General features: G+C 37.4%; 1 non-coding gene across 1 annotated transcript; it reads right to left on the bottom strand.

Annotated features, from left to right (window-relative positions):
* Positions 1 to 9632: 9632 nt before the first annotated feature.
* On the bottom strand, positions 9633 to 9739 carry LOC112804132 (small nucleolar RNA R71). Its single transcript, XR_003202751.1, has one exon. It is a non-coding gene; the product is annotated as a small nucleolar RNA R71 (small nucleolar RNA).
* Positions 9740 to 23815: the final 14076 nt, after the last annotated feature.

Here is a 23815-nt window from a genome sequence, read left to right as displayed (position 1 = left end):
CAATCATATAAATGCATGAATACACAAAATAATGGATATAAAGGATCAAACAAATCAAAGATTACATTCATAGAAAGAGAATAATGCACACAAGAAGGAAAATAAGTGGTTATAAGATGTAACCACACCATTAGGCTCAAAACTCACTTGCTTGTGTTCTTAGCTCAAAATTCATGATCCACAATATATATATTTCAAGCAAGTTCTATGAAAAGTTTTCACTCAAATCAATTGGTGCCCTATAGATAGAAATCTTGAAAAATTTCGTTATTTTGACTAAGCTTATTGTGTATACATATGCAAAAATAAGAAAATGCAAGTAAAAATCCTAAAATCCTAGAATGAAATGCAAAAGTGTTGGAATTAGAAACTTGTCACCTAAAATCGCCGACCGGTCGGACGACCTCCCCACACTTAAAAGTTTGCACCGTCCTCAGTGCACTCAAAGATGAATAAGGGGGTACGGCGACTCTCCGAGTTGCTGTGTGTTCTTAGTCTTGCTTCCATGTTTGCTTGTGGTGCATTCATCATAAAAAACAAAAATATACTCCATAAGATGAGAAGATATAAAAGCAAGGAAGCATACATTGTTGGAATGAGGTAAATCACTAGAATTGAGTGAGTGAATTAGTGTGACATTAGTGACAAATAAGTGTGTGAATTCTAAATTGCGCGGTTTAGAACACACATTAGCATAAAAGTTATGTCACAAAAGAAGCATGCACTTCACTTATCCTAGTGTGCTTAAGATGCTTTAAGTAAACTTGTAAGGTAAAACAAGCAGTAAAGAAGCATGGAAGCATTCAAGCTAAAACATATGGATGCATATGATCATGAAATACAATGCATTAAGGTAAATGCACATCATCATCCATCAAGAAATTGCCTAATCACAGAATAAGGCTCAAATCACATGGTGGCTAGAGCTTCTTTGCCAACTTCTATTCCTTTTTCATTTCCCATCCTTTCATTTGAATGCCGCTATAAATCACCCACACCACAACGATTAAAATACTATACCATGATGATAACTCCTGTGTCTTCTCTTGCCTATCGTTCACTTCGGTGACTCCAACCCCGTAAAGATGATCTCTTACACTAACCTCTTCCAACATGGTTCACACCAGCGTTATTTAACTCGCTTAGTCCATCGCTGCATGCAATTCAAAAGAGTCACAAGCTCAAAGGCAATTCCCATCACATGGTATTTTTCAGAAGGTAAGCACGAAAAACTCAAAACCAAGTAACAAAATATAATCTCAATCATAGAATCCAACAAAGATTGTAAACATAATGATGTTAAGAAAATATCCCTTTTTAATACTTAGCAGCAATTAATGGTAAACAAGGATAACAATCCAACACTTACAATGAAAAAGAGAAAATGAAATGAAAACTAACTAAAACTAAGTAATCGACTAACTAACTAACAAATTAAATAACTAAAATAAATGGTTATCAATGGTGTTTGGATGTGTTGGATGAGGTGTAGAAGAAGGAAAGAAGAAAGGAGAGGGAAAGAAATGGAGAGAAGAGAAGAAAAGAAAATGTAGTGAAAGAAGGACATCCGTGCGTACGCACGCATGGCGCGCGCGCGGATGGTGGTGCAATGGATGCGATGCGTAAGTGCACAAGGTGCGTCCGCGTCGATGGCTTATTCTGAGAGCGACGCGTACGCGGTAGGTGTGCGTATGCGTGAATTGGTTTGTGCCTCAGGCTCAATTTTCGCACAGTGCAGACCTAACTCTCGGGTCAAGGTATGGAAGGTGGAATTTGCATCCACGCGTACGCGTACAGTGCGCGTGTGCGTGGATGGTCGAAAAATGCTCAGGTGCGCGTACGTGTTATGTGCGCGCATGCGTGGATGGTGTTCTGTTTTTCAAAATTTTTTTCTGAGTTCTTGCACCAATCCAAGCCTTTCAATCCTCCAAACAGCTACCAAAACACCCTAAAACCTTATTTATCATATTATACTTCTAACCAAACTTAACAAACCTATAAAAACATGAAATTAAACTGATTCTACCAATATTTACAATGAAAGAAAATAAAAAGATGTTACCATGGTGAGGTGTCTCCCACCTAGCACTTTTGTTTATTGTCCTTAAGTTGGACTTATGGGGAGCTCCTCTCAAGGTGGCTAGTGCTTGTGCTCATCTTGGAACTCCCACCAAAGCTTGAATCTCAAATAAGCTCCATTCTTCAATTCCAATATCTTCAAGCTTTGATGGAGTTCTCCATAAACCATGAGCTCCCAAATTTGTTTTTCATTGTGCGATCCGGGATCCCACACTTTGTTTTGGCACCCATCTTCAAATTGAGCATCATGATTCCAATTGGGTGGCATGGCCTTAGAATTCTCAAAGAGGCTTCCAAACAACTTCCTAGACCCAGGCAATTTGGTTTCACACCAACCATTGCTCTTGAATTTTGAGTGTGCAGCCGTCATGAGCTTAGAATGATGTTTCCAACCACTACACAACTCTCTTATACTTTTAACTCCACAAAGAGCTCTAAGTTGACCATCATTTTCAATTAAACCATATTCAAGTGAGAAAGTAAAGCTTAGGGATAAGAGTTTTACCCACTTGAATGTTGTGTTGGATGGTGACTTGGGGAGGGAGACCTCCCCACACTTAGACAATGCAAGGTCTACTTCTTTAGGCTCTTCTTTGGTTGTTTCCACCTTTTCGCAAGCTTCTTCAATTTCAACCTTTTCCCCTTTTTCACATGGCTTAGTGTTGTCTTCAAGCGCTTCGGTTTCTTGCCCAATGGGAGGTGATTCAATTTTGGATAGGAATTCATTGATAAATGAATCCATCTCTTGATCAACCTCTTCATATTCTTCAATTTCTATATACACCATGCCAACTTTTCCCTCTTGGTAGCTCTCCTCCAATTCACTCTCATTTTCGTTGCTCACCAAGGGTATGGGAGGTTGTTTTATAATTTCAACTTCATGTCCAACGGGAGAGGATTCCATTGTAGAGAGAAATTCATCCATGATTGAATCTATCTCTTGATAAGCCTCTTCCAAGTCTCCAACGATGATATGCCTTGGAGGTTGCGCACCCTCCTCAACATCAATATCAAGCTTCTTGGAAGAGTGCTCCATGATGCTACATTCCCATGGACTTTCAACATCTCCTAAATCTCCAACCACTTCTTCCTTTTCTTCAATGATCATAGGCTCCTCCAAACGTTCTAACATAAAATTTGACTCCTCTTTCTCCACCGGATTTTCCAATTTCTCCTTCATACTTTGCTCTTCTTTTAACCTTTCACATGTGGTCACGGAAGTACCTTGAGTCTTCAAACATTGGTGGGCTAAAGTATGCACCACCTTGGTCAAATTGGTCACAAACTCAAGTGTATCCCGCTTCATGGCTTCTTGTCCTTGAAGTGACAAAGTGAGAGGATCGTCTATTGGGGTTTGGGGTAAGTAAGAAGGTTCATTATTTTGGAGAGATGGTTCATGATATGAAGGTGGTTCTTCTTCGTAGAATTGTGGAGATGGTGAGTATTGAGGTGGTTCTTGGTAATAATCATAATAGAGTTGTGGTGGTTCTATAGGTTTTTTCTCATAAAGGTCATAAGAGTATGGCATGGATGATTGGTGATATGGTGGATATGGATCATAGGAAGGTGCTTGATGTGGAAAGGCTTGTGAGTATGGTTGAGGTTCATGTTGAGGATAAGGTTCATAGGCGTATGGTGGTGTTTGATTATCATAAAAGGAGTCACCAAAGCTATTGAATTGACATGCATTAGGATGAGAGTTATACCTATAAGTGTCTGGAGGTTGTTGCCAATAGGAGTGATCAATTCCTTGAGGCTCGGTTGATAAACCCCATCTTGGAGTGTTCCATCCACAATGAGCGTCATCATTGAAGTTCACATTTCCTACAACACTATTAGAACCAAACTCATAGCCAAAGTGAGAACTCATAGTGGAAAAACAAAATAAAACTAACAAAAACTAGAAAACAAGCTAAAGATAAGCTATTTACACTATTCACATATGTACAATAGCCAATAACATATCACCATTGCAACTCCCCGGCAACGGCGCCATTTTGATGAACAGATTTTTGACGGTTTAGAATTTCACAAATGAATTCTCGTTGCAAGTATAGTTTCTAAACCAACAATAATCCTTTCATACAAAAGATTGTTTGTCAAAAGTAACAAACCCCTAAAATTAATAACCGAAGTATTTAAACCTCGGGTCGTTCTCCCTAGGAATTACAATAAAGTGTCTTGTTATTGGTTGTGAGTTATTTTTGAGGTTTTGATAAGAAACATGGAAGTTAAATGCTAAAAAGTAAACTAATGGCTAAAAAGGTCTTGGCAAGGGTTGGTGGTCAAGGATCTCTATCCTAATTACTAACCACAATATGAGAATTGGCAAGGATTAATCTCACTAAATCATCCTCTAACTAATGGTAAAGGAAAGTTGAATGAGATATATCAATCCAAGTCCATATGTCCTAACTCTCCACTAATTCAATTAGTGAGAACTAGAGTCAATGGCTCCCAATCATCAATCACTTGGACATTAGTAACTCAAGAGGTCCTAAGTTACCTTTCCAAGCCAAGAGTATAAAATTCTACTCTAAAATCTAACCAAGCATTTCATCAAACACTTATAAGGCATAAAAGAAAAGCATAGTAAATTGACAACAAGAATGAAATCTAACAACAATTAGTGAAAGGAATTAACAACAACAATCAAAAGAAATACATTTATTATGAATTACCTTGATTGAATTGAAAGAGAGTAGAAGAAACAAAAGTAGATCTTCAACAAAACACAAGAACAACATAAAGGAAATTACAACAAAAGAATGGAAGAAGAATGAATGTAACTACAAGGAATTGAGAAGATAGAAGTAGAAGAAGATGAATTAAAATCTAGATCTAAGAACTAAACCTAATCCTAATCCTAATTCTAGAGAGAAGTGAGAGCTTCTCTCTCTAGAAACTAACTCTAACTACTTCTAAAACTAAACTATGACTAATGATCAAAAGTATGTTGATTCCTCTTCAATCCTTGGCTTAAATAGAATCAGAAACGAGTTGGATTGGGCCCACAAGGCTTCTAAAATCGCTGGCCACGTGTTGCATTAAGTGGGTCATGTGCCACTATCGGTGCGTCCGCGTACCGTGCACGTGTGCGCCCCTATGCGCGGTGCAACTATGGTAAATCTTATATCGTTTCGAAGCCCCGGATGTTATCTTTCCAACCCAACTGAAACCGCATTAATTGGACCTCTGTAGCTCAAGTTATGATCAATTAAGTGCGAAGAGGTCGGCTTGACAGCTTTTTTTGGTTCCATCATTTCTTCATGAGTTCTCCAACTTTACATGCTTTTTCTTCATTCCCTTGATCCAATCTTTGCCTCCTAAATCTGAAATCACTTAACAAACATATCAAGGCATCTAATAGAATCAAGGTGAATTAAATTTAGCTATTTTGAGTCCTAAAAAGCATGTTTTCACTCTTAAGCACAATTAAAGGAGAATATACAAAACCATGCTATTTCATTGCATAAATGTGGGTAAAAGGTTATAAAATTCCCTAAATCAAGAATAAGATAAGCCCTACAAATGGGGTTTATCACCTAGTCAAAGTAAAGAATTCAAATCACATGGTGGCCATATTATGCAATTCAAAAGATTTAGGAAGCTTTGAAGGCAATGTCATAAGTACTTGGTATTCACAAATGTTAAGCATGAAAAAATTCAATACTAAGCAGTAAAGTATAACCTTAACAAAAAATCCAACAATGAATATCAACAACAACGATGCTAAAACAGCATCAAGTCAGTAATTGATGAACGGATAATTTATACTCTTTTTGGCATTAATTTTTGGTAGTTTCTAGTATGTTTTAGTTACTTTTTAGTATATTTTTGTTAGTTTTTATGCAAAATTCACATTTCTAGACTTTACTATGAGTTTGTATATTTTTCTATGATTTCAGGTATTTTCTGGCTGAAATTGAGGGGCCTGAGCAAAAATCTGATTCAGAGGCTGAGAAAGGACTGCAGATGCTGTTAGATTATGACCTCCTTCCACTCAAAGTGGATTTTCTAGAGCTAAAGAAGCCCAATTGGCGCGCTCTCAATTGCATTGGAAATTAGACATCTTGGGCTTTCCAGCAATGTATAATAGTCCACACTTTGTCTGAGACTTAATTGCCTAAACTGTCGTCCAAACGCCCAACAGAGACCTTTTTCTGGCGTAAAACGCTAGAACTGGCACTAAAGCTGGAGTTAAACGCCCAAACTGGCACCCAAGCTGACGTTTAACTCCAAGGATGCACTATTCACGTGAAAGCTTCAAAGCTCAGCCCAAACACACACCAAGTGGATCCCGGAAGTGCATTTCTGCACTATCTACTCATTTTCTGTAAACCCTAGTAACTAGTTTAGTATAAATAGCACTTTTTACTATTGTACTGGGGTCTTCTTCCCCTGTTTTCGAATTCTTATGCCATTTGGGAGGCTGGCCATTCGGCGATGCCTAGACCTTTTGTTCTTATGTATTTTCAATGGTGGAGTTTCTACACCTCATAGATTAGGGTGAGGAGCTCTGCTGTTCCTCATGAATTAATGTAAGTACTATTTTTTTCGTTCAATTCACGCCTACTTCTTCTTCAAGATATACTCTTGTACTTAATTCAGTTAAGTCAGACTGAAGGGGTGACCCGTGACAATCACCCACTATCTTTAGTACTCGCTTAGCCAAGATCCGCGTGCCTGACAACCATAGGCGGTCTACATGATGTTCAACGTAGTCATTGCACGCCAGCTGGATTATATTCTCTTGGGTCTCTGATCCATGCATTTGACTAGCATCTCCTGACAACAGAGCATTCAAATAAGTGAGATTAGAACCTTCGTGGTATAGGCTAGAAACAATTGGCAGCATTCCTGAGATCCGAAAAGTCTAAACCTTGTCTGTGGTATTCCGAGTAGGATCTGGGAGGGGATGACTGTGATGATCTTCAAACTCGCGACTGTTGGGCGCAGTGACAGTGCGCAAAAGGATCAATGGATCTTATTCCGACACAAGTGAGAACCGACAGATGATTAGCCCTGCAGTGAGAACCGTAGCCGGACCATTTTTATTGAGAGGACGGATGGTAGCCATTGACAACAGTGATCCACCAACTTACAGCTTGCCATGGAAGGGAGTGCGCATGATAGTATGGAAGCAATAGGGAAGCAGAGGTTCAAAAGCAACAAAGCATCTCCAAACACTTATCTGAAATTCCCACCAATAAATTACATAAGTATCTCTATTTTATTTTATGTTTTGTTTATCTGTTAATTATCAAAATCTCATAACCATTTGAATCCGCTTGACTGAGATTTACAAGATGACCATAGCTTGCTTCAAGCTGACAATCTCCGTGGGATCGACCCTTACTCACGTAAGGTATTACTTGGACAACCCAGTGCACTTGCTGGTTAGTTGTACGGAGTTGTGAAAAGTGTGATCACAATTTCGTGCACCAAGTTTTTGGCGTCGTTGCGGGGATTGTTCGAGTTTGGACAACTGACGGTTCATCTTGTTGCTTAGATTAGGTAATTTTATTTTATGTTTGAGCTTTCTTTTATTCTTATTTTTGAAAAAAAATTAAATACAAAAAAATTAATAAAACCATAAAAAAAACAAATATTTTTTTGTGTTTCTTGTTTGAATCTAGTGTCAAATTCTAAGTTTGGTGTCAATTGCATGTTTTCAAATTTTCTCAAGTTTTCGAAAAAAATTCATGCATTGTGTTCTTCATTGATCTTCAAGTTGTTCTTGATGATTTTCCTTGTTCTGATCTTTAAATTCTCCTGTTTTGTTTCTTTTCCTATTTTTCATAAGCATTTTCAAATCCTTAGTGTCTAAACATTAAAAATTTCTAAGTTTGCTGTCTTGCATATCTTTCTTTTCTTAAAAATTTTCAAAAATATGTCCTTGATGTTCATCATGATCTTCAAAGTGTTCTTGGTATTCATCTTGACATTCAAGGTGTCCTTGCATGCATTACTTGTTTGATCTTGCATTTTTACGTTTTATTTCATTTTGTTGTTTTTCTCTCTCTTCATTAAAAATTCAAAAATAACAAAAATATCTCTTTTCAAGTAAATAATACAGAGAAATGAAGATTCAGAACATACAGTAGAGGAATCACAGAGAAAAAGTTGGGAGTTTAGAAAAACACCTAGTAAGGAAGGAATTGTGGCGTTAAACGCCAGCCAGGGTATCTGGCTGGGCGTTAAACGGCCAAAGAGGTAGCATTCTGGGCGTTAAACACCAGAATGGATAGCATCATTGGCATTTAACGCCAAGATGACATAGGGGAGGTAATTTCATTTCAAATTCAATTTTTTTTTAAATTTTCATGTTTTAATTCATAATTTTAAAATCTTATCTTTCCACATTTTTAAAAATCCTTGCTAATAATTAATGTTTTGATTCAAAAATTTCAAGTTTGTTACTTTCTTGTTAAGAAAGGTTCAATCTTTGAATTTTAGAATCATATCTTTTAATTTCTTGTTAGTCAAGTCATCAATTTTAAAAATCAAATTTTTTTCAATCATATCTTTTCAACCATATTTTTTAAAATCACATCTTTTTCAATCAGATCTTTTTCAATCATATCTTTTTAAATTTTGATTTCAAAATCTTTTCTCTAACTTCTTATCTTTTAAAAATTATTTTCAAATCTTTTTCAACTAATTACTATTTCTAATCTTTTTCAAACCCACCTAACCCCTTTTCCACTTCCAATTTTCGAAAATCACTAACCACTTTTTTTTCAAAAATCTTTTTTATTAACTAATTGTTTTAAATTCTAATTTTATGTTATTTCTTTTAAATTTTCAAAAACTCTTTCTCTCTCATCTCTTTCTATTTATTTTATTTAATTGCTAACATTCCTCCTCCACTCATCTAAAAAAATATTCGAATTCACCTCCTCTCTCTTCTCATTCTTCTACTCCTTTTCCTCTGACACCTCAAGGAATCTCTATACTGTAACATAGAGGATTCCACTACACCCTTTTGTTCTCTTTTTTTTTTCATTTGAGCAGAATCAGGGATAAAAACATTCTTGTTGAAGCTGATCCTGAACCTGAAAGGACTCTAAAGAAGAAGCTAAGAGAAGCTAAAGCACAACACTTCCAAAGAGGACCTTACATAGAATTTTGAAAAAGAAGCAGACATGGCAGCCGAACCCAATAACAATGCCAGAGATGCAAGGAAGATGCTTGGTGACTATACTGTACCAACTTCCAACTTCTATGGAAGAAGCATCTCAATTCCTGCCATTGGGGCAAACCACTTTGAGCTTAAGCCTCAATTAGTTTCTATAATGCAGCAGAATTGCAAGTTTCATGAACTTCCATCGGAAGATCCTTATCAGTTCTTAACTGAATTCTCGCAGATCTGTGATACTGTCAAGACCAATGGGGTTGATCCCAAGGTCTACAAACTTATGCTTTTCCCCTTTGCTATAAGAGATAGAGCTAGAACATGGTTGGACTCACAACCTAGAGAAAGCCTGAACTCTTGGGACAAGTTGGTCAATGCTTTCTTGACCAAATTCTTTCCACCTCAAAAGATGAGCAAGCTTAGAGTGGAAGTCCAAACCTTTAAACAGAAGGAAGGTGAATCCTCTATGAAGCTTGGGAAAGATACAAGCAATTAACCAAAAGGTGTCCTTCTGACATGCTTCCAGAATGGAGCATCATATGTATATTCTATGATGGTCTATCTGAATTGTCCAAGATGTCATTGGACCATTCTGCTGGTGGATCTCTTCATCTGAAAACCCCTGCAGAAGCCCAGGAACACATTGAGATGGTTGCAAATAACCAGTTCATGTACACTTCTAAAAGAAATCCTATGAATAATAGGATGACTCAGAAGAGAGGAGTTCTTGAGACTGATACTCTGAATGCTATATTGGCTTAGAACAAAATATTGACTCAGCAAGTCAATATGATTTTTTAGAATCTGACAGGATTGCAAGCTGCATCCGGCAGTGCTAAAGAAGCCTCCACTGAAGGAGAAGCTTATGACCCTGAGAATCCTGCAATGGATGAGGTGAATTACATGGGAAAATCCTATGGAAACACCTATAATCCTTCATGGAGGAATCATCCAAATTTCTCATAGAAGGATCAACAGAAGCCTCAACAAGGCTTCAACAACAATAATGGTGGGAGAAATAGGTTTGGCAATAGCAAACCTTTTCCATCATCTTCTCAGCAGTAGACAGAGAATTCTAAGCATAGCCTCTCTGGCTTAGCAAACATAGTCTCTGATCTATCTAAGACCACTCTCAGTTTCATGAATGAAACATGGTATCAACATTTCTAGAAAGTAGACATCTTGGGCTTTCCAGAAATGTATAATAGTTCATACTTTGCCCGAGACTTAATTGCCCAAACTGGCGTCCAAACACCCACCAGAGCGTAAAATGCCAGAACTGGCAATAAAGCTAGAGTTAAACGCCCAAACTGGCACCCAAGCTGGCATTTAACTCCAAGGATGGCCTATGCACGTGAAAGCTTCAAATCTCGGCCTAAACATATACCAAGTGGGCCCCAGAAGTGGATTTCTACACTATCTACTCATTTTCTGTAAACCCTAGTAACTAATTTAGTATAAATAACACTTTTTACTATTGTACTGGGGTCTTCTTCCCCTATTTTTGAATTCTTATACCATTTGGGAGGTTGGCCATTTGGCCATGCCTAGACCTTTTGTTCTTATGTATTTTCAATGGTGGAGTTTCTACACCTCATAGATTAAGGTGAGGAGCACTGCTGTTCCTCATGAATTAATGCAAGTACTATTGTTTTTCCGTTAATTCATGCCTACTTCTTCTCCAAGATATACTCTTATACTTAATTCAGTTAAGTCAGACTGAAGGGGTGACCCGTGACAATTACCCACTATCTTTAGTACTTGCTTAGCCAAGATCCGCGCGCCTGACAACCACAAGCGGTCTACATGATGTTCAACATAGTCATTGGATGCCAGCTGGAGTATATTCTCTTGGGTCTCTAATCCATGCATTTGACTAGCATCTCCTGACAATAGAGCATTCAAATCAGTGAGATTAGAACCTTCGTGGTATAGGCTAGAAACAATTGGCAACATTCCTGAGATTCGGAAAGTCTAAACCTTGTCTGTGGTATTCCGAGTAGGATCTGGGAGGGGATGACTGTGATGAGCTTCAAACTCGTGACTATTGGGCGCAGTGACAGTGTGCAATAGGATCAATGGATCTTATTCCGACACAAGTGAGAACCGACAGATGATTAGCCGTGCGGTGAGAACCGTAGCCGGACCATTTTCACTGAGAGGACGGATGGTAGCCATTGACAATGGTGATCCACCAACTTACAGCTTGCCATGGAAGGGAGTGCGCATGATTGGATGGAAGCAATAGGGAAGCAAAAGTTCAGAAGCAACAAAGCATCTCCAAATGCTTAATGAAATTCCCACCAATGAATTACATAAGTATCTCTATTTTATTTTATGTTTTATTTATCTGTTAATTATCAAAATCTTATAACCATTTGAATCCGCCTGACTGAGATTTACAAGATGGTCATAGCTTGCTTTAAGCCAACAATCTCTATGGGATCGACCCTTACTCACGTAAGGTATTACTTGGATGACCCAGTGCACTTGCTGGTTAGTTGTGCGGAGTTGTGAAAAGTGTGATCACAATTTTGCGCACCGGTAATCAACAATAATATCTCAGCACAATCAGTAAATCAATTCAGTAATCCAACACTTATCACCTAAAACAAAAATTAAGCTAACCAACTAACTAACTAATTAACTAATTAATTAATTAACTAACTTAACTAAATGAAGGAGATGATGGTGGATGATAAATAGTGGTGATCGATGATGGTTGAAAGAAGGAAAGAAGATAAGAGAAGAGAAAAGAAGAAAAGAAATGGAGAGAATAGGAGAAAAGAAGAGTGTGTGAGACAAGGCAGGGGGTCATGAGTACGTGGAATATCATGCGTATGCGACAGTGGCAGAAATAAGGGGTGGTGCGTACGCGTAGGTCATCCGTATTGATGAATGGAAATTTGCACAACACAATTCCTTCGGAAAGTGTACCGAATTGCCAAGTAATAACTCACTGTTGAGTGAGGTCGATACCACAGGGATTGATGGATTCAGCAACATTAGTTAGGTGATCTATGTAGTCAAGCTGATATTTGATGATTTTGGTGTAATTAAACGAACAGAATATAATTGACAAAGAAAGTAACTATACTAAATTTAAATTGCGGAAGAATAAAGAGGTGAAAGTAAATTGTGAAAGGTAAATAGCAAAAACTTAAATGACAAGAAATTAAAGAGCTAAAACTTAAATGACAACAAAGTAAAAGCAAGAATGTAAATAGCAATGAAAGATAAATTGCATGAAATGTTGGTAGCACGAATCCCCACACCTTCGTACTGTTGTCCCAGCAAGTGCATTGGGTCGTCCAAGTAATACCTGAGCGAGTCAGGGTCGATCCCACGAGAATTGTGGTTTGAAGCAAGCTATGGTTATCCTGCATGTCTTAGTCAGGCGGATTAGAATTTAGTTGGTTTGATGCAAGGGCAATTAATATTGTATAAATTACTTTTTATATTAAATGGAATAATAATAGGAATATATTGTATATATTAAAATCAGTAATAGGAATATAGTTGAGGATTGGAGTTGCTTAGCTTTTCTGAATTAACTCTGGTATCACTGTCTTCTTTGCTTGTGAGTGATCTCTTCTATGGCCGGCTGTATGTGATTAAAGCCATGGGCTGTGGTCATTGATTTCCTCTACTATAGATTGAACGCCATTGGCCGTGGTCATCCAATCTGACGAAGGGTGAAGCTCTAGAAGTTCATTCTCCTGGCGATCCTACTCAAAACGTCACAGACAAGGTTGAATATTCTGGATCAGAAGATATTGCTTCTATGGATTCTAGCCTATACTACAGAGACCCTAATCTCCCAAAAAATCGACTGAACTGGTGTCTCGAGAAGTCCCCAACGAAGTCGTCGATAAGCCGTCTGAGAGATGTATAAACATAGCTGTTGGTTCGTGCTTTCCAGTCACGTATTCACACGAACCCAAGTAGACGCGGGTGTTTTTCGGGCACGTTTGTCTTAGTATGATGAACAGAGCTGATTGTCACTGATCATTCTATTGACCATGTTAAAGAGCGAGTATACATCTTATAAATAATCAAACACGGACCGAAGAAGAAATAGTGATACTTTTATTGATTCATAGGACTCAGCAGGGATCCTCCCCTCAACGTAGGAGGTTTAGAAACTTATACTGATGTGAAAAACAAAGTAATACACGAAAATATGCTGAATGATGGTAAAAAGTGTACGAATAACATGAATCTAATCCCTTAAATACTAAACAAATGACTAGTAAAATAGTCTATTTAGTGCTAAAATCCACTTCTGAGGCCCACTTAGTGAGTGTTTGGGATGAGCTTTGATGAGATGCTCGTGCTATGAGGTATCTTGGGCATGGAACGCCAGCTAGGGGGTTCCTCTTTGGGCATTTGGATGCCGGGCTCTACTCTTTGGGCATTTGGATGCTGGGCTCTACTCTTTGGGCGCTGGACGCCTGGAAGGGGGCTGGAAGCTGGCGTTGGATGCCAGTTTTGGACCTTCAAATCTGAAGCATAGTCAGCTTTCCATAGCCATTGAGAGTGCTCCATTTGGACTTTGTAGCTCCAGAAAACCCCTTCCGAGTGTGGGTAGGTTAGATTTGGACAGCATCTGCAGTGCTTTCTTTGTCTCTGAATCAGACTTCTGCTCTAACTTCACAATTTCAGCTAGAAAATACCTGAAAGTATACAAAAACCCAGAAACTCATAGTAGAATCCAAAAATGTGAATTTAACACTAAAATCTATAAAAAGATAATTAAAACTAAATAAAACACACTAAAAACTATATGAAAGTGATGACAAAAAGCGTATAAAATATCCGCTCATTACAACACTAACTTGAACTGTTGCTTGTCCCCAAGCAACTTAAAAACACAGTAGGATAAAAAGAAAATTAGGATACAATAAATTTCTATGTTTCCAATGAAGCTTAGTTACAATTAGATGAGCGGGACTTAGTAGCTTTTTGCTTCTAAATAGTTTTGGCATCTCACTATCCATTGAAACTTAGAATGGTTGGCATCTTTAGGAACTTAGAATCCAAATAATATTATTGGCTTTCTTAGTTAAGCTTATTTTGATTCTTGAACATAGCTTTCAGAGTCTTGGCCGTGACCCTAAGCACCTTGTCATCCAGTTTTACCACCGGATACAATAATGCCACACACACTTTAACTGGGTGAACCTTTTCAGATTGTGACTCAGCTTTGCTAGAGTCCCCAGATAGAAGTATCCAGAGTTCTTAAGCACACTCTTTTTGCTTTGGATCACGACCTTAACCGCTCAGTCTCAAACTTTTCACTTGACACCTTCACGCCACAAGCATATGGTTAGGGACAGCTTGGTTGAGCTGCTTAGGCCAGGATTTTATTCCTTTAGGCCCTCCTATCCATTAATGCTCAAAGCCTTGGATCCTTTTACCCTTGTCTTTTGGTTTAAAGGGTTATTGGCTTTTTCATTATGCCCTCCTTTTCCTTTATTTTTGGGCAGTAATAGATTTTTCTGCTTTTTAGTTTTTTTTTTCTTTTTCTTTTCGCCATTTTTTTCTTGCATGCATATATTTTTTTTCTTTTCCCTTTTACTGCTTTTTCTTGCTTCAAGAATTAATTTTTTTGGATTTTTTAGATTATCAATAATATTTTTCCTTTTTCTTTATCCTTTCAAGAGCCAACATTCTAAAATTTCAACTTCAAATATGCACTGTTTAATCATACATTCAGAAAATAAAAAGCAATGCCACCACATCAAGATAATTGAAATACTCTTATTTTAAACTTAAAATTCATGCATCTCACAATTCTTTTCAATTAAAATTTTCTTTTAAGAAAGGTGAGAGATATATGGGACATTTTACAACTTTAAGACATCAATGCAAATGATCATGCAACTAGAACAAGAGAATAGATAAATAAACAGACAGAAAACCGAAAAATAACAAGAAAGGAGTAAAAGAGAACGAATCCACTTGAATGATGGTGGCCAGTGCTCCTCCTTGAGGATCCCATGTAGTGATTGATCTCTTCAATGTCACTCCTTTGTCTTTGTTAAGGCTGCTGCACAAGCTCATGTGCATGCTTTCTAGTTTGCTCCATCCTCTTCTTGTGGGGGTAAATGCTTTTCCCTTTTCCTTCCTTGAGGTTTTACCAGTCTTTGGTGCCATACATAGGCATGGTAGAAGTCAAAAAGCAAAGCTTTTACAATACCAAACTTAAGAGTTTTTCTCGTCCTCGAGCAAATATGAACAATGGGGAAGAATAGGGTAGAAGAAGGTGGGGTGGGTAGAGCTTCTGTGGGACCCATTGGTCTTGAGAGGTTAGGAAATTCCAGATTCCCTACTTCTTACACTGGCGTTTGAACGCCCAAGAACTGCTCCCTGGCTGGCGTTCAACGCCAGCAATGCTACCCATGAAGGGCGTTGAACGCCCAACAGGGATACCCTTGCTGGCGTGCAACTTTAACACTCTATCCAGAGTGTTCTATTTTCACTGCCGTGAATTCTATCTCTGTTCTGACTATTGCATATGATCATGAGCCTAAGAGAAAAATAAAACAAAATAAAAGGAAATAAATAATTAATTAAGGTTGGGTTGCCTCCCAACAAGTGCTTCTTTAATGTCATTAGCTTGATGGACAACTCCTTTCAAGGAGGAAGATAGTCATAGAGAAATAAATCCCTACTTCTTACTGGGAGCTTCCTTCCTGTGCTCTCATGGAATAGCGTAATATACTCGAGAGACAGGATTTTGTTCACTATCTAAGGCAGAGTTGGGCTTGCAACAGTATGCTAGTGTCCATTTTTTTCACTTCCCCTTTCCATGGTGAATACCATGATGAGATAAGTGAATACCACCATCTTCCATGGTGAAAAGCCCTCAGTAAGGATATTTTTGTTTTTCCAGCCCCTAGGTATCTTCCTTTTGGGGCTTTCCTTCTTGGTCTTAGAAGGGATTGAATGAGTTCCATCCAATGGAGGAGCCTTGGATGCTGAATCCTTTATGCAAGTACTTCCCTTGTCAGGGGGTAATGGAGGGTTAAGAACCTTGAATACCATCTAGTCCTTATGCAAGGTAATCCTTGTTTCCTCTTGGATTCTCAGCTTCTCCATTACTATACTTGACCCTAGGTCACACGGAGCCTTCACAAAGGTCATGGTGCCTATAGTGCAAGGAATCAGGAAGCGTCCAGCATCTGGAAGCTTCTGAGGTAGCTTCTGCTGAACCAAAGCATTGAGTTATTTGGAAAGCAATACAGGTTCTTCCTCCGAAGGCTTTGTACCAAACAATTTGGCATTAAGCTTCATAAGAGCTCCTAGGTATCGAACAACTTGCTCTTCCCTAGTGTCTTCATCCTCATCTAAGGATGAGTGTTTATCAGAACTTATGCAATATAGAAGTGCATGTAAAGGAACCTCTATGGTCTCTATATGAGCCTTGTCTTCCTTTGGTTCTTGGATAGGGATTTCTTGAGTGGATTTTGAGCACTTTATGGTCTCTATATGAGCCCTTGTTGTGCACCCTTATTGGCCTTATATGCCAGTTTCTCTATCCATTTAAGCATTGAATGCGCAGCAGGGATGTCCTTGTTGGCATTCAACGCCAGCTTCCCTGGGTGCGTAGGCGTTGAACGCCCAGTGAGGGATTTCTCACTGGTGTTCAGCGCCAGAAAGCTTGCCTGCTTGGGTGTTGAACCCCCAGCCAGTGCTCCCTGGCTGGCGTTCAATGCTAGCTCTACTACTAGGATGGGTGTTTAACGCCCAGTGAAGGCTTCTTCACTAGCATTCAGTGCCAGGCTTGCTGCCATTATGGGCGATGAACGCCCAGTGAGGGCTTTCTCACTGGCGTTCAATGCCTTTCCAGTCTCTCCAGATTCAGCCTATGTCTCAGTGGAAGGTATTAGATTTAAACTTAAGCAAAGATCATACAGGGCTTTGTCAAAAATGATCTTTCCAATAGTCCATAGGATTTGAAAGCTCCATGGCTCTGGCATCTTCTTTGGCAGCGCATGCTGAATTAGGATACTGTACTTCTTATTAAGTATCTCTATTTCATCTCCCCTTAGGTCCTTCTTTTCAAAAAGAATGTCTTTTAGATAGGCCGTATAGGGGGTCCTTTTTCCCAATATCTTTGCAACAAAGATAGTGACTTGTAGCTCCTTAAGGGCTGCTAGGAAATGAGCAAACTGCTCATCTTCTGGTTCTTTTTGCATGCCTAGGAAAGGTAGCTCTTGAGGCTCTTTCACCTTTGCTAGGGCGTGCTCTGTAGGAGTCATAGGTTCTTCTTGCACACCTACAGTAGATTCAACTCGAGGTTTCTTCTCCTCTACAGGGGCGTGCTCAATGGCATTCTCAGGATCCTTCTGGCCCGTGATTGCCTTAAGTCCCTCAGTAACATGCTCCTGAGGTTCGGTCTTCATGGTGCTAATGATGGCCAGACATTCTTCTCTTGGACTCACTTATATGGCTCTGAGAAGAGTATTAGGGTGTCTCTGCAATTTCTGAGGAAGGTTCCTCTAAATGACTGCATTGTACTCCTTAGTAAAAGCTACTGTCTCTACTTCCCTCAAATCCTTCTTATGACTCAAAATGTCCTTCATGAACTTAGCATAAGAAGGTATCTGTTCAAGAGCTTCTGTAAAATGGGATCTTGATCTATAATGTTCTGAGATACTCCGCAAAGTAGGCAAACTGTTTATCCCTTTCCTCTTGATAGAGTTTCTGAGAAAATGGCATCTTAGCCTTATAATCATCAACCTTGGTTGATGGAGGACGAATGCCATGTATGCTGCAATGGTGTTTACTAACTTTCTTAGGAGGGTTGTTATCAGTGAGTGGCTGATCTCCCTTGCTTGGACGTTTAATGCACATGCTGTTGCCCCCTTGGGCATTTGAATGCCCAATCTCTGTCCTTTCTTGGCGTTCAATGCCAAGATGGATACCTTCCTTGGCATTTGAACGCCCAATCTCTACCCTTTCCTGGCATTCAACGCCAAAAGGGATACCTCTCTGGGTGTTTAAACGCCCTGAGTCATCTTGTGCAGTGACCTGGTTATCCTCTATGAGCTTTTCATTCTTATTGTGCTGAGGTTGTGTGCTTAAGGTTTTCCTACTCCTCAGTTGAATAGCCTAGCATTCATCTATTATCTGCTTAGATAATTGCTGCCTTATTTGACTCAATTTGACTTCTACATTCTTATTAGAAGCCTGAGTTTCTCGCAGATCCTCTTGCAGTTTCAGCAGTTGCTAGACAAAGGCGTGCAGTTGCTGACTCAATGGGCCATCTTGCTCTGGAGAGTTAGGTTCAGCAGCTACAACCTTAACCTCTCCTTTTATAGAGGCCTCAGGAGATGAGTACATATGCTGATTAGTGGCAACTGTCTCAATAAGCTCTTGAGCCTCTCCAATAGTCTTTCTTATGTGTATGGAACCACCAGCAGAGTGATCCAAAGACATTCTAGCCATGTCTGAAATCCCATAGTAGAAGATGTCTAACTGTACACATTCTGAAAACATTTCAGTAGGATATTTTCTTAGCATCCTCCTATATCTCTCCCAGGCATCATAAAGAGATTCACTATCTCCTTATTTGAAGCTTTGGATGTCCAACCTCAGCTGGGTCATCTTTTTCGGGGGGAAGTATTGATTTAAAAACTTGTCCACTAACTGTTTCCAAGTTTTTAAACTAGCTTTAGGCTGGTTATCCAACCACCTTTTTGCTTGGTCCTTTATAGCAAAAGGAAAAAGCAATAATCTATAGACATCATGGTTTACTCCCTCACTGTATACTGTGTTAGCAATCTTTAAGAAATCTGCCAGGAATTTTGTAGGTTCTTCTTGAGAAAGCCTAGAATACTGGCAGTTTTGCTGCACCAGAGTAATAGGTTGAGGGTTGAGTTCAAAGCTACTAGCTTAGATGTGAGGTATGCTAATACTTCTTCCATAGAAGTCAGAAGTGGGATTTGTATTAGATCTCATAGTTCTCCTGAACTCTTCATTCCCACTTGGGTTCATGATTAAGAAAGGTAGAAGATGTAGAAGGAAGAAGATAGAAGGAGTAGAAGAAGAGATAGAAGTAGAGAAGATAAACAATAATTAAAATATTTTTTATTTATTTATTTAAATCAAAATTAAAATTGATAAATTAAAAAGAATTTAATTCAAAAAAGAAAAGAGAAGAGTAGAAGAGTTAGTTAGGAAATTTTGAAAAAGAAGAGAGAGAAGATAAGTAATTAATTAAGAAAAGATTTGAAAATAAAATAAGATAAGAGATAAGATAAGAAAATATTTGAATTTTAAAATTTGAAAAAGTCAACAAGATAAGAGAATAATTAAAAAAGATTTGAAAAAGATTTAATTTTAAAATTTAAAGAAAGATAAGATAGAAAAGATAAATAAGTTAAGAAAAGATAAGTTTTAAAAAGATTCCGAATTTGAAAATTGAAATTTGAAAATTAAATTTTGAATTTTGAAATTTGAATTTTGAAATTTGAATTTGAAATTTAAATTTTGAAATCTTAAATTTTGAATTTTTTAAAAAGTCAATAAGATAAGATAGATATTTGAAAAAAGATTTAATTTTTGAAAAAGTTTAATTTTTAAATTTTGAAATTTGAAATTTGAATTTAAAATTTGAATATTGAAATTTGAAATTTGAAAGTCAGATTTTGTAATTTTGAAAGTTAAAATTTTAAGAGTATATACCCATTTTGGTCCTCAATTAGTCCCTAACAATTAATTCCGTCAGTCACTTTAGTCCTTAGCTCCGTCAACTCTAACGAAAGACAAAATGGTCCCTGAAAACTCTAACATGGGACAAATGATCCCTAACAACTCTAACAAGGGACAAAATGATCCCTGACCCCTTTATTTAAAAATGACACCGTTTTTCCCCAATTTTTATCATATCTCGTACAACCCTAACTTTCATACTCTCTTATGAGCGGATAATTTATACGCTTTTTGGCATTATTTTTAGGTAGTTTTTAGTATGATCTAGTTACTTTTAGGGATGTTTTCATTAGTTTTTATGCTAAATTCACATTTCTGGACTTTACTATGAGTTTGTGTGTTTTTCTGTTATTTCAGGTAATTTCTGCCTGAAATTGAGGGACCTGAGAAAACTCTGATAGGAGGCTGACAAAGGACTGCTGATGCTGTTGGAATCTGACCTCCCTGCACTCAAAATGGATTTTGTGGAGCTAAAGAACTCCAAATGGCGCGCTCTCAATGGCGTTGGAAAGTAGACATCCAGAGTTTTCCAGCAATATATAATAGTCCATACTTTATTCGTAATTATACGATGTAAACTGGCGCTCAACTCCAGTTCCATGCTGCATTCTGGAGTCAAACGCCAGAAACACGTCACGAACCAGAGTTGAACGCCCAAAACACGTTACAACTTGGCGTTCAACTCCAAGAGAAGCCTCAACTCGTGTAAAGATCAAGCTCAGCCCAAGCACACACCAGTGGGCCCAGGAAGTAGATTTCTGCATCAATTACTTACTTCTGTAAACCCTAGTAGCTAGTCTAGTATAAATAGGACATTTTACTATTGTATTAGATATCTTTGGTCTTAGTTTTATTTTATTATTCATCTTAGGAGACTATTGATCACATTTTGGGGGCTGGCCATTTGGCCATGCCTGAACCTTCATCACTTATGTATTTTCAACGGTGCAGTTTCTACACGCCATAGATTAAGGGTGTGGAGCTCTGCTGTACCTCAAGTTCAATACAATTACTACTATTTTCTATTCAATTCTGCTTGTTCTTATTCTAAGATATTCGTTGCACTTCAACATGATGAATGTGATGATCCGTGACACTCATCATCATTCTCACCTATGAACGCGTGACTGACAACAACTTCCGTTCTACCTCACACCGGGCGCATATCTCTTGGATTCCTTAATCAAAATCTTCGTGGTATAAGCTAGAATTGATGGCGGCATTCATGAGAATCCAGAAAGTCTAAACCTTGTCTGTGGTATTCTGAGTAAGATTCAGGGATTGAATGACTGTGACGAGCTTCAAACTCGCGATTTTTGGGCGTGATGACAAACGCAAAAGAATCAAGGGATTCTATTCCAACATGATCGAGAAACGACATATGATTAGCCATGCCAGAGCATTTGGACCTTTTTCACTGAGAGGATGGGATGTAGCCATTGACAACGGTGATGCCCTACATACAGCTTGCCAAGGAAAGGAGTAAGAAGGATTGGATGAAGGCAGTAGGAAAGCAGAGATTCAGAAGGAGCACAGCATCTTCATATGCCTATCTGAAATTCCCATCGATGATCTACATAAGTATTTCTATCTTTATTTTTAGTTTATTTATTATTATTATTTGAAAACTCTATCACCATTTATTATCCGCCTGATTGAGATTTACAAGATGACCATAGTTTGCTTCATACCAACAATTTATGTGGGATCGACCCTTACTCACGTAAGGTTTATTACTTGGACGACCCAGTACACTTGCTGGTTAGTTGAGCGAAGTATGAATCACAATTTTGTCCACCAAGTTTTTGGCACCGTTGCCGGGGATTGTTCGAGTATGGACAACTGACGGTTCATCTTGTTGCTCAGATTAGGTAATTTTCTTTTTTATTTTCTTTTCAAAAAGTTTTCAAAAATATTTTTCAAAATTTTTCCCCTTTGTTTTCGAAAATTTTTCAAAATTTTTAAGAATGAATTCTAGTGTATCATGAAACATGTTTTAGCTTGGCTGGCTATTAAGCCATGTCTAGTTCTAGGGATTTTGATTGAGGACTATGAATTCATTATTTTCTTTTTCCAAAATATGTTTTTCGAAAAAATTAAAAGAAAAAGAAATCATAAAATCATAAAAATCAAAAAATATTTTGTGTTTCTTGTTTGAGTTTTGAGTCAATTTTTAAGTTTGGTGTCAATTGCATGTTTTAAAAAAAATCTCTTGCATATTTCGAAAATTCATGCATTCATAGTGTTCTTCATGATCTTCAAGTTGTTCTTGGTAAGTCTTCTTATTTGATCTTGATGTTTTCTTGTTTTGTGTCTTTTATTATTTTTCATGTGCATTCTTGCATTCATAGTGTCTAAACATTAAAGATTTCTAAGTTTGGTGTCTTGCATGTTTTCTTTGCATCAAAAATTTTTCAAAAATATGTTCTTGATGTTCATCATGATCTTCAAAGTGTTCTTGGTGTTCATCTTGACATTCATAGTGTTCTTGCATGCATCATATGTTTTGATTCATAATTTTCATGTTGTGAGTCATTTTTATGTTTTTCTCTCTCATAATTAAAAATTTAAAAATCAAAAAAATATCTTTTCCTAATTTTCTCATAATTTTCGAAAATTTGAGTTGACTTAGTCAAAAATTTTTAAAATTAGTTGTTTCTTACAAGTCAAGTCAAATTTTCAATTTTAAAAATCCTATTTTTTCAAAAATCTTTTTCGTAATTTTATCTTTATTTTCGAAAATTATGCTAACAATTAATGTGATTGGTTCAAAAATTTGAAGTTGTTACTTTCTTGTTAAGAAAGGTTCAATCTTTAAATTCTAGAATCATATCTTTTAGTTTCTTGTTAGTCAAGTAATTAATTTTAATTTAAAAAAAATTAAATCTATCTTATCTTATCTTTTATATCATATCTTTTTCAAAATTTTATCTTTTTCAAAAATTTGATTTTCCAACTAATTATTTGACTTTTTGTTTGTTTCTTATCTTTTTCAAAACCACCTAACTACTCTCCCCTCTCTAATTTTCGAAAATACCTCCCTCTTTTTCAAAAAAAAAAAATCTTTTTAATTAACTAATTGTTTTAAATTTTAATTTTAATTCTATCTCATCTTTAATTTTCGAAAATCATTAACTCCTTTTCAAAATTAATTTTCGAATTCTCTCTCTCATCTTCTTCTATTTATTTATTCATTTACTAACACTTCTCTTCACCTCTCTTCATCTCCAATCACTGCCTCTATCCTTACCCTTTTGTTTGGATTCTCCTTTCTTTATTATTTTCTTCTTCTACTAATAATAAGGATTCCTCTTCTTTTCTTGTTCTCTTCTCTTTCATATGAGCAGGAACAAGGAAAAAAGTACTCTTGTTGAAGCTGATCCTGAACCTGAAAGGACTCTGAAGAGGAAACTAAGAGAAGCTAAATTACAACAATCCAGAGACAACCTTTCTGAAATTTTCGAGCAAGAGAAGGAGATGGTAGCCGAACCCAACAACAATAATACAAGGAGGATGCTTGGTGATTTTACTAAACCCACGTCCAAGTTTGATGGAAGAAGCATCTCAATTCTTGCCATTGGAGCAAACAATTTTGAGCTGAAACCTCAATTAGTTGCTCTAATGCAACAGAACTGCAAGTTTCATGGACTTCTATCTGAAGATCCTTACCAGTTTTTAACTGAGTTCTTGCAGATTTGTGAAACTGTTAAGACGAATGGAGTAGATCCTGAAGTCTACAGGCTCATGCTTTTCCCTTTTGCTATAAGAGACAGAGCTAGAACATGGCTGGACTCACAACCTAAAGATAGCCTGGACTCCTGGGATAAGCTGGTCATGGCCTTCTTGGATAAATTCTTTCCTCCTCAAAAGTTGAGC

The sequence above is a fragment of the Arachis hypogaea genome, chromosome 5, assembly GCF_003086295.3.
Source record: "Arachis hypogaea cultivar Tifrunner chromosome 5, arahy.Tifrunner.gnm2.J5K5, whole genome shotgun sequence".
NCBI lineage: Eukaryota > Viridiplantae > Streptophyta > Magnoliopsida > Fabales > Fabaceae > Arachis > Arachis hypogaea.
Note: the sequence above shows the minus strand (reverse complement) of the source record. Positions and strands in the feature narration are given on the sequence as shown.